Below are 10,453 nucleotides of genomic sequence, written 5' to 3'. Positions count from 1 at the left end.
AGCTTTCCATTTTTGATGCATCCCTACAATATGGCAGGAACCATCAGGAAAGAGAGAGTGACGCTTTTCATTTCCTGGTAGTCAGGGCCTCCCTAGTACGTGCCACCTTCACCTCTTCCCCTTCTGATGATAATCTGAAAATTTTGCCACAGGTCCACTTTGTAATGACTTCCAAGATATCATTCCCTTTGAACATCCCATCCCAGCACTGGCAGTCGGGTGCCAGTGGGAGCTGTGCTTCAGTGCCAGTCCCTTCTGAAACAGATGGAACCTCCTCATAAGCTGCAGAGTGCTGTATGGGTATAGCTGGCCTCAGATCCTTTGTATCCCAGACTCAAGAACCATAGGGTGGTCCTCCAACTTCCCCAGGTCCCTTCTGCTGGAGGCTCCAGGGTGGACCATTCTCCCTGGCTGCAGTGTGGAGCATTTTTTCCATACCTTGTCCTCTCCTGACTGCTCCAACGGCTACTGTAAGGAAGAATCTCCTCTTTAATTTGTTCAAAAGCTTGTTGCTGTGAAGGACCCCACTTGAAATCAATCTTCTTCCTTGTCTGTCATATGATAGAGAGGGTTTACAATCTGACTGTAACCTGGAATATGCATATTCCAAAATACCACAGTGCCAGGAAAGCCTGTGTTTCCTTCCTGTGGGTCAGTGGGGATATGGCTGCTATTTTGTTGACCACATCCGCTGGAATCTGACAATGTCCATCTTGCTATTTTACTTCTAAAAACTGAATTTCTTGGGCAGGTCACTTGACTTTACCCTGTTTTATGGCAAAACCAGCCTTCAGGCGGATCTGAATTATCTTATCCTCTTTCTCAAAAGCTTTCTCTGCTGTGGCACCACTTTGCTGCCTTGGACTCCAGCTCACGCTGAAGTTCCAACACGTCCAGCATGGCAGCACTCAGTGATGGTGGGACTTCATTCAGGCCATGACAGTCCGCTGTCAGTGTCCACTCTCCACGGGACTCAGGCAGGGGCCATGTGGGGCTATTGAGGGGTGAACGAGTCTTGCTGAGCACGCCCAGCTCTCCAGCGCCCGGATCAGCTCATGGACAGCCTCCTGAAGTTCCACTTGGTGCCATGTTGCCGATGGGACACTGCTGGGCTGGCCATCAGTACCTGCTGTTCTTCAACCCTCAGCAGGCCCACAGCAGAAGGGTCCTCTGAAAGACCAAACAAGGGATTCAGCTGTCTTAATTTCTTCTTTCTCCACAGCAGCTCTCCCAAAGCCCAGCGGTGTCCTTTTGGGTTTTTGAAATACCTCTCCTGAGGTGATCTATGCCAAGGATACACGGAGCCTCTAGGCCAGCGACAACGGCGTTTTTCTGTCACTCATGCCCAGTCAGGAGCACTTCAGCCCCCAGTATAGTCCCTGTTGGGACCCCCCTGTCATCCCAGAAACAGAGATGGATTCTGCCCCTGCATGATGGCATCAGGGTACATTATCCACCCATGCCAACTAAGGCCTGGTGCTCCTGTGACTCTGCTGTGCCAGGCCATGGATCCACACAATCCAACAGACCCCATTGTCCTTTTCCCACACCTGGCTGGAGCCAGGGCCCCTCCAGCTCTGATCATGGTACTTGTTGCTCGCCTCTTGTAAATATGACCTGGAGGTCCCTTCCAGAGGGTCTGAAGTAACATCAGCCCTTCAATTATACCTGAGGACTTGCCAAGTGAAAACTGAGTGGCATTTTTCCTTAAAGAGTTTTCTGACTGCAAGAACACTTTGAGACTTCTATGAGACTTACCCTTGTGACACCCCTGTGAGACCCTCATGAGACCCCCTTGAGAGACCCTTGTGTGAGAGACCTCAGGTGTCCTCCAGGTACCCCAGGAGTCACCAGAGGGCATAAGCCCCCAGGAAGGGCAGGTAGAAGTAGCGGTGCTCAAGGACCATGGTGACAGTGATGGAAATGGCACTGCACAACCAGCTGAAGGCCCTGAACTGCAGCACAATGAGCCTGTGCCCCACAGGTGACTTGTAGGGGTACATCACCTGACCAGGGTCAAAAAACTGCCTCTCCCCCCAAAGACAAACTCCAGAAAGCAAACACCATCCAAATACCCCATATCCCTTCAAATGCCTCCCATATTCCCCAAATACAGCTGGGCACATGGGTCTCACCTGAACCTCAATTATAAAGCACCTCATGGTGGTCAAAGAACTGCCCCCCAAAATGTACCTCCTTGTGGGCAAAGAACTGCCCCTGCATCCCAAAATACCCCCCAAATACCCACAAACCCTATATATACAGCAAAAATACAGGTGGGTGTAGGGGTCTCACCTGGGCCTTGTAGGCGAGCAGGGTGATATGGGTGACACTGTACAGGGTGACGTTCATGGAGAGCTGGATGGAGTTCCCCAGTCTGATGTGGTCTCTGAAAGCAACAACCATCTGGGTGCCCCATAGAGACCCCCAAACTACCCCACAGACCCCCTGCAAATGTTCTATAGGGACCCCTGACTGCCCCATAGTGACCCACAGCTGCCCCCGTGCTCCCCAGTCACCTCCCCATACCCTCTGTGGTACCTGTGATGGAAAAGCACTTGCCCAGCAGGATGAGCACGAGGAGGAAGATGAGGAAGCTGATGGGGTGGAGGAAGCAGCCAGCATGGGGGTATGGGGAGGGCTGGGCACCCCCCTTCATCATATCCCCGACACGAGGGTCTGCGCACCCCTACACCTCCTGTACTCCCCCAAGCCCCTCATTACCTCCCATGACTTCAAAGTGCCCCTGTGCTCCCCCATACCCCCTATACTTTGCTGGGAAAGCCCCCCAAACCCACCCAGAACCCCCAGCCCCATCAAATCTCAATATGCCACTTGGACCTTGAACCTCCCAGTCTCTGAAGATCCCCCAAATCCCAATGTAACTTCCCCAGAGCCCGATGCTCTCCAGTCCCTGCAGCTGCTGCTGGACACCACAAACCTGCCCATAGCCCCACAGGCTCCCCCTTCATGCTCCATGCTGGCAGCCACCATGAGCCTCTCCAGGTGGTGTGGAGCAGCTGCCACCCTAGACAGGTCTGGGGGGACTGGAGGGGGGAGCACAGGATCTCTCAGAGCACTGCCTCCCCCAGGCCCCCTTGAAGCTCAGATCTCCCCCAGCTGCTCACTGATGAGTAACGTGAGGATGATGATGGGGACAAGGGTGATGTCTGTCTCCAGAACACCTGGGGAAGGTGGGGGGCAGGGTGAGAAGGGCTTCACTCCATGAAGCCCCCAATACCCACCAGGGTATCCACAGATGACCCCTGCATTGCAGCCCCACCACAATTCCCCATGTACCCCAAGCCCTTCAACTTCCTCTCACCTCAATAACCTCAAATATATCCCCCATACTGATGCACCCCAATCCTTACAAACCCCCAAACCCCAAACAGTCCTCCAGACCCTCATATACATCGCCATCTCAAAGTGCCCCAATCCCTGCAGCCCCCCAGACCACCATAACTCCCCATGTAGCCCCAGACCCTGATGTACACCAATCCCTCATCCCCTCCAGAGCCCAATAAGCCCCCTCAGACCCCCATAACCCCCAATATACCCCCCGATCTCGATGCACACCAGTCCCCCTTGCACGGCCTTTCCCCAGCCGCGGCCGCACCGAACTCATCAGCCGAGAGGTGCCGCGCCCGGCAGGAATCCCCGGTGCTCGGCACCATCTCGTACTCCAGCTCCAGCCCATGGCCCGGGGGGCCGAGGCCTTCCTGGGCTCAGATGTGGGGTGCTCGCCCCGCGTTCGCTGAGGACTCCGCACCACCAGCGCTCGGGTCGGGGCGGAAGCTGCAGCCCCGGCACAGCGCAGTCCCTGCAGCCCCGCCCGCCCGCCCCCCATCATTGCCCCGTGCACCCCGGTCCCTGCAGCCCCCCAATCCCCCGAGCCCGCCCGTAACCCCCCGGCCGAAATGCGCCCCCCGTTCTGACGGACCCCCACTCTCCCGGCGCCCCCGTTCCCGACAGGGCCCCGCCCTCAGCCTCGGCCCCGCCCCTCCCGCAGGCCCCGCCCAGCCCCGCTGCTGCGCGGGCCCCGCCCCTGCAGGCCCCGCCCGGGTGACGTCATTGGGCAGGCCACGCCCCCAGATCAGGCCACGCCCCCTGCGCCGCAGCGGGGCCGCGACTCTGTCCCAGTACAGACCAGTACAGACCAGTACAGACCAGTACAGACCAGTATAGACCAGTACAGACCAATACAGAGCAGTATAGACCAGTACAGAGCAGTACAGACCAGTACAGACCAGTGCAGACCAGTACAGACCAGTGCAGAGCAGTACAGACCAGTACAGACCAGTACAGACCAGTACAGACCAGTATAGGCCAGTACAGACCAGTACAGACCAGTAAAGACCAGTACAGACCAGTACGGACCAGTACAGACCAGTATAGACCAGTACAGACCAATACAGAGCAGTATAGACCAGTACAGAGCAGTACAGACCAGTACAGACCAGTGCAGACCAGTACAGACCAGTATTTTCCCCGAAGGAACCAAAACCAGCTGGTTCAGTCTGAGGAAGGGGAAGAGGAACCAAGAGCAGCACGTGGCAGCAGGGGGACGGCGCGGCCGGGGCGAAGAGGCTTGGGTGTCCCAGGGGCCCCCCAGACTCCAGGAGTCTGCACCAAGGCGGGGTGACCCAGCTGTGTGGACTCGTAGCCCTGCCAGCCCCTCGGGGACCCCTAAATCCGTCTGGGCAGGGGCCTCCCCCACCAACGTCACTGGGAGGTGGTTGGGGCAGTTGTGACAAAAAGCGATACCCCAAACTTCCCATTTCTAACCCCAAAATCACCCAAAGCAGAGGCAGTGGCACGGTGGGAACTTGACGGGGAGCAGGGGGGTGGCCAAAATCCCTGGGGGCTGGGGGGAAAGGGGTCCTTGGGGTGTGTGGAGGTTCTTTGGCCCTAGGGGAGGTCCCTGGGCTCTGGTGGGGGTCCCTGGAGTGTGTCTGCCTTGGCTGTGGATGGGGGTGGGGGGGTCCTCTGTGCCCTTGGTTCCATGAGGATCTGGAGGATCACAAAGGATCCTTGGATCCACAAGGTGTCGAGGAATTTCTCATGGAACAAGGACATGCTATCCTTGATGCTGTTCCTTTGCAGGAGCTGGACAACCCTGGCCTGCAGATAACTGAGTTATTTTAGTTACTTTAAAGTACTTAGGACATCCTTGAAAAGAGAATAAGCCTTGTACAAACACAATAGCCAATGCTGGTTGCCGAGTAGTATATGAAAACTATCACATATTATAACCTGATCAGATGCTTGTAGAATAACAGCCAATCTATAAGTGACAATAGCAAATAAATATTCATTGGTTACCATAACATAATTTCATATATTATGTTAAGCAATGAATGTTAATTTGCTATTGTATTATGTAAGGCGATAAAGGCATAAAACATGAAGAAAATAGACAATAAAGGAGGATGACATCTAGCTGTATTGATTTGGGTGTCATTAGTCCAGCTGGTTCTCCATGGGACCCTCTTCAGATTGGCAGCAACAAGGGGTCTTGATTTTCATACCTACTAAACATGGATTAGGAGATGCTGGGGATCCATATCAACTGGGGATTGATGATATCAATCTGTAAATAAGAAAAGTATACAGGAAAAAACAATTCCCTCTGTACCCTTTGCAGTACAGTGGGTTGACTTTGAATACACTTCTGCAATCTGTCTAATTAACCACTGAAGAATTGACGACTTGAATTATTTCCATGGGCTTGTCATGTTTGGGTGTTTTGAAGAAATATGAATGAGCCTTTGCCACTGAATTTCTATACTGAAGAGCTCAAGAAAGAAGATGCCTCTGGAGTAGGAAAATTCATCAGCAAGCCCCAAGTGGCTGAGGATGCATCCCCATCAGAGCAGGAATGAGCAGAAATGGGCTCAGCTTTGGGGCTGCCCCAGCTCTGGGATGGGCCCTGGGCCTGGAGCAGGAGCAGCTCTGGAGGGCCCCAGGGCCGGGGCTCTTGTGCTGGCCTGGGCAGATGGGATGGCAGGAGGGGCTGCAGAGCTCTCAGCACCTCAGGCAGAGGGGAGCAGGACACCCAGGGAGCTCCTTTGGCCTTGGCCAAGCCCCTTCCCCCATGGTGGGGCTGAGTCCTGGCTGAGCTGCAGCTGCTGCTGTGCCCTTGGCAGGGGCTGAGGCCGTGGGGCAGTGCCCAGAGCAGCCTGGGCTGAGCAGATCTGTGGGGCCAGAGCCGGCTGGGCTGTGCTGGGGAGAGGCCCTTGGTGCTGCCCAGAGCTCAGGGCAGCTGGCAGAGCTGGCAGGGAGCTGGGCTGGGCTGGGAGAGCCTGGCACAGAAACCATCAGTGTCCATCTCAGCCTGGCTGAGCGGGCAGGGGCAGGACTCAGCCCAGGCCTTGTGGGGCAGAGCCAGCACCCGGGCAGGCACGGAAAACAGGCAAGAGCCCCAGAGAGGAGGCTGCTCTGTGCCCTTGGGGCATGGACAGAGCAGGGAGGGGCCCAGGACATTTGTCAGCGCCAGCCTCTGTCTGTGCCAGCCCTGGGCAGCCCTGGCTGCTGAGCCCAGCTCTGCCCTGGGCTGAGTTTGGCTGTGGCCCAGCTCCATCCTCCTGCGGGGCTCAGGGCCTGTTCCCGGCCATGGCCAGCCCTGGCCGCCTCTCTGCTGGCCCAGAGGCCGGCAGAGCCCGGGCAGGGCTGTCTGTGCAGCCCCACAGGTGCCACGGGCTCGGCAGGAGCTGGCAGAGGCTGCCCAGCAGGGAGGCCATGGGGCACAGAGCCCCAGGGCTGCCCAGGGCCCCACGGCACAGGGGCCGTTCCCAGCCGCAATGCTCCTGTCCTGGGTTGGGCTGCACAGGGGCTGTGGCACCATGGCTGGGCCAGCACAGGGCCACAGAGGGGCCACGCAGCCGCTGCCGGGGCTGGCAGCAAGGCTGGGCACAGACAAGGAATTGCTGAGCATGGCCTGCGCTGGCCAGGGCTGCCTGTGCCAAGGCAGAGCTCAGCTGCCCTTGGGGGCTGCAGGGACACTCAGGAGCCCAAAGAGCCTCCATGGCTGTGCTGGAGACCAAGGCTGGAGCAGGGAAATGCAGGGCTGCTGCGCCATGGGGAGGGCATGGAATTCCAGCACACACCTCAGCTCTCTGATGGTCCCGGCACCGTGCTGGGCCCTGTTCCAGACTGGAGCAGAGCAGATGCTGATGGCACAGGAGCCCTGCGGGGCTGGCAGGGACATGCAGCTTGCAAGGTGCTCTGCTCTCCCTCAGCTCCTCTCTGAGAGATCCAGTCCCAGCTCGGCACCTCAGGGCACAAGTGGCACTGCCTGGTCATGGGCACACAGCTGATATCTGCCTGGAAAGGGACACAGGTATTAGTACTTGTACATTTCATAATATAGAAACACGTTTTTATTATCTGGGTCGAGTAGTTTTAAGAAATGACAAAGCTTTCTACCAGGAAGAGAAATTTCCTGGATGTGTAATGATGGCATAAGTAGAAGAAATACTGATATTTCCTCCATCTTGTGTCACCAATACTCTCTTTATTCTTTCCTCTCCCTCTTCCTTCAGGTGTTTCCAGCTCTCCTGTTGAAATGGCCATATCTAAAGACATCACTTCACGAGGTAGAACTATGTCCTTCCCATTGCTCCTCCTGCAGCTTTCCTCCTGAAGCTTCTCTACAGTCATTGAGCTGCAGGAAATTGCCCAATGTTTCTGAAGTTCAAATAAATATCATATTAGAGAACATCTCAATTGGTCTTATATCCATCACAGACTTATATTTTCTTATGTCTTTATCAAAAACTGTTCCTGTACAGAAATCCCTTATGCATGGATAACATATCAGATGCTGCTGGGATATCACAAATAGCTGAGGGAAGAGCTGTGATGCTTATTAAACTGTTCAAATGTTCAACTTGTGTTTGTTGGCAAGAAACCTTTCTGTGCCTCTGAGTGTCACCATCCCTGAGCCCAAAGGACACAAACCTGATGAGTTGTGGTTCCCACTGCAGGGGCTGCACTTGGACCTTGGCTCTGCACAGGAGAGCTCTTCATCCACTTTCCCTCTTTTCCTCCCTCTGGCCATGGAGGGAGCTCCTGATTTCAGCCTGTGACTCGGGTGTGCAAAGAGCAAATCTGGGCAGAATCGGGGCAAGGAGAGTTGGGGGGACCTTGGGATCGGTGCTGGGCACAGAAGGTGTTTTCCACTGCTCTGAGACTGCCTGCTGTGCACAGTGGATTTAATAGGCAGCAGAGGAATGACTTTTGCACTTGATGGAGCTGTGCCTTCCCCCAGCTTTGTTGGCTGACAAGAAATGAACATCCCTCTGCGTCTGGGGCAGCTCCTTCTCCAAGGAAAGCAGGTGGGAGTGGGAGCCAAGGAGCTGAAACCTGCAGGTGCAGCCTGGGCTGGAGGGAGCTCAGATTTGCACAAGGCTGCTCTGAGTGCCAGGGCTTGGATGGGGGAAATGGTGGGGTGGGGATAGGGACAGAGTCTGATGGATTGTCAGCCGTAAAGGCTCTTGATTTTCATATGAATTCAAACTGCATGAGGAGGTACTTGGGTTCTGTGTCAAGTGCAGATTGCACATATCAATGTATTTACAGTAAAAAAAAAAAAAAAAAAAAATCCCAACTTAAACAGGACCTAAAATATCTTTTCTCATTGTCTTTATAAAAATAATATTTTGAACACACTTCTGAAATATCTTGTATTAACCACAAAGGATTTGAATACTTAAATTATTCCCAGAGGCTAGGCTTGTTAAGGTGTTCTGAATGTTAATGAGCCCTGGGCCACTGAATTCCTGAACTGAAGAGCTGAAGGCTGAAGAAGCCTCTGGAGCAGTAAAATTCAGCAGCAGGCTCCAAGTGTCTGAGGATGTCAGCAGCCCCCACTGAGGCCATCCCTGCCCAGAGACCCTGGGGGAATAGGCAGGCAAGGAGAGCGTCCCTGGGGCTGGGGCAGCAGAACTCAGAGGCACCAGCAGCTCCATCTGGGAAATTGAGTGTGGGATGGGGTGTGAAAGCCCTGCCTGGGCTGTGCCAAGCAGGACAGACAAGCCTTGACCCCCATCCACTAAAAAAACTCTCTCACAGAGACATTTAATAGGAATTGCAATTATTTGTGTACTTTGAGTTGGATGTACTGGAGAAATACCAACAAGAGATTCTCAGGAGGTCAAAAGAGCAAAACAGCCTTTACTGGCAACTTTAGAAAATCAGAGAAAATTTGGCAAAATGTTTATTTTTATATTCAATGAACAAAAAAGCTTCTCAAAGCATTAACTTGGCCCATTCATATTGACAAACTGTTAGCTCGTTCAATTTTAAGTTAATCAAAATCCTCAAGAGGACAGAAATAGAAGTAGACATTGAGAGAAAGACAAATTAGATACAGAGAAGCACACACAGAGTTACCAACTCCTGGAATCCAGCAGTGTTGAGATGGAAATTCTAAGAGGAGGCAGAGCCAAAATGTGTGCTTGCCTTGTGGTCAGCCTTAAATACCCCTTGGTGTTACTGGGCCCTTCCCCCAGGTGGGACTTGGGGTCATTTGGTCACTCAAGAGCTGGGCTGGGGCTCCAGAGGTGGCTGTGGAGCATTGCCTGTGCTGTGCCAGGGACTGGCAGACACTGCTGGGCTGGGATAGAGGCTCTGGGGGGATTGGGGTTCCAGGGCAGGGCAAGGCTGGACCTGCCCATTCCTCCCCCCCACATGAAATGTTTCCAGACAACAATCTCCTTCAGTCTGTCGTAACAGGCAGTGTTGGAGGTGGAGCCCAAATTATTCCCATGGGCACCTGGATGAGGACCATTATTTTCCATAGGAAGGAAAGCCCAGAGCCCCAGTGTATGGAAGGCAGGTGAGAGCCTCACTAGGCCAAGGCCAGCCCAAATTGTCAGTAATGGCAAATTTTGCCTGGGAGCAGTCTTTGGAGATAGGGAATTTTGGAGGTGGAAGCCAATCTCAGCCATGTGCACCCTGAGATGCAGGACAGTTCTTTCCCTTAGGAAAACACAGACCCTCTCCAGATGGAAAGTGACCTTCATTAAACTATTGCCCACCAGACTTGTCCTGGCAATAGTCCAATGGGAGAAATCCCTTGATATTAGGAAATTTGGAGGTGAAATCCCAGTTATGGCCATGGGTGCTTGGAGGAGAAGGACAGTTCTTTTCCATAGGAAGGAAAGCACAGAGCCCCAGTGTTTCATTAGCAGAACAGAAGAGACCCTCAACATGCCCAAGTCAGCTGGATCAGTCAGGTGCCCCCTGGGAGGCCAAGCCAAGTCTGTTCCATGTTCCCTTCGTTTTATGGGGGCCTGCAGTGTCATAATGCCCCCTGGGTTCCAGAATGTCCCTCAGTGTCACAATGGTCTCCATGGTTATACAAGCCCCACAATGTCACTTCACTTCTCTGTTCCATGAGGCCCACAATGGACCTTTGGACCCTGGGGGTTTGTGGTGTCACAATGGT

The sequence above is a fragment of the Lonchura striata genome, chromosome 37 (genome assembly GCF_046129695.1).
Source record: "Lonchura striata isolate bLonStr1 chromosome 37, bLonStr1.mat, whole genome shotgun sequence".
Classification (NCBI taxonomy): domain Eukaryota; kingdom Metazoa; phylum Chordata; class Aves; order Passeriformes; family Estrildidae; genus Lonchura; species Lonchura striata.
The sequence above is the reverse complement of the archived record's forward strand: the minus strand, read 5'-3'. Positions refer to the sequence as shown.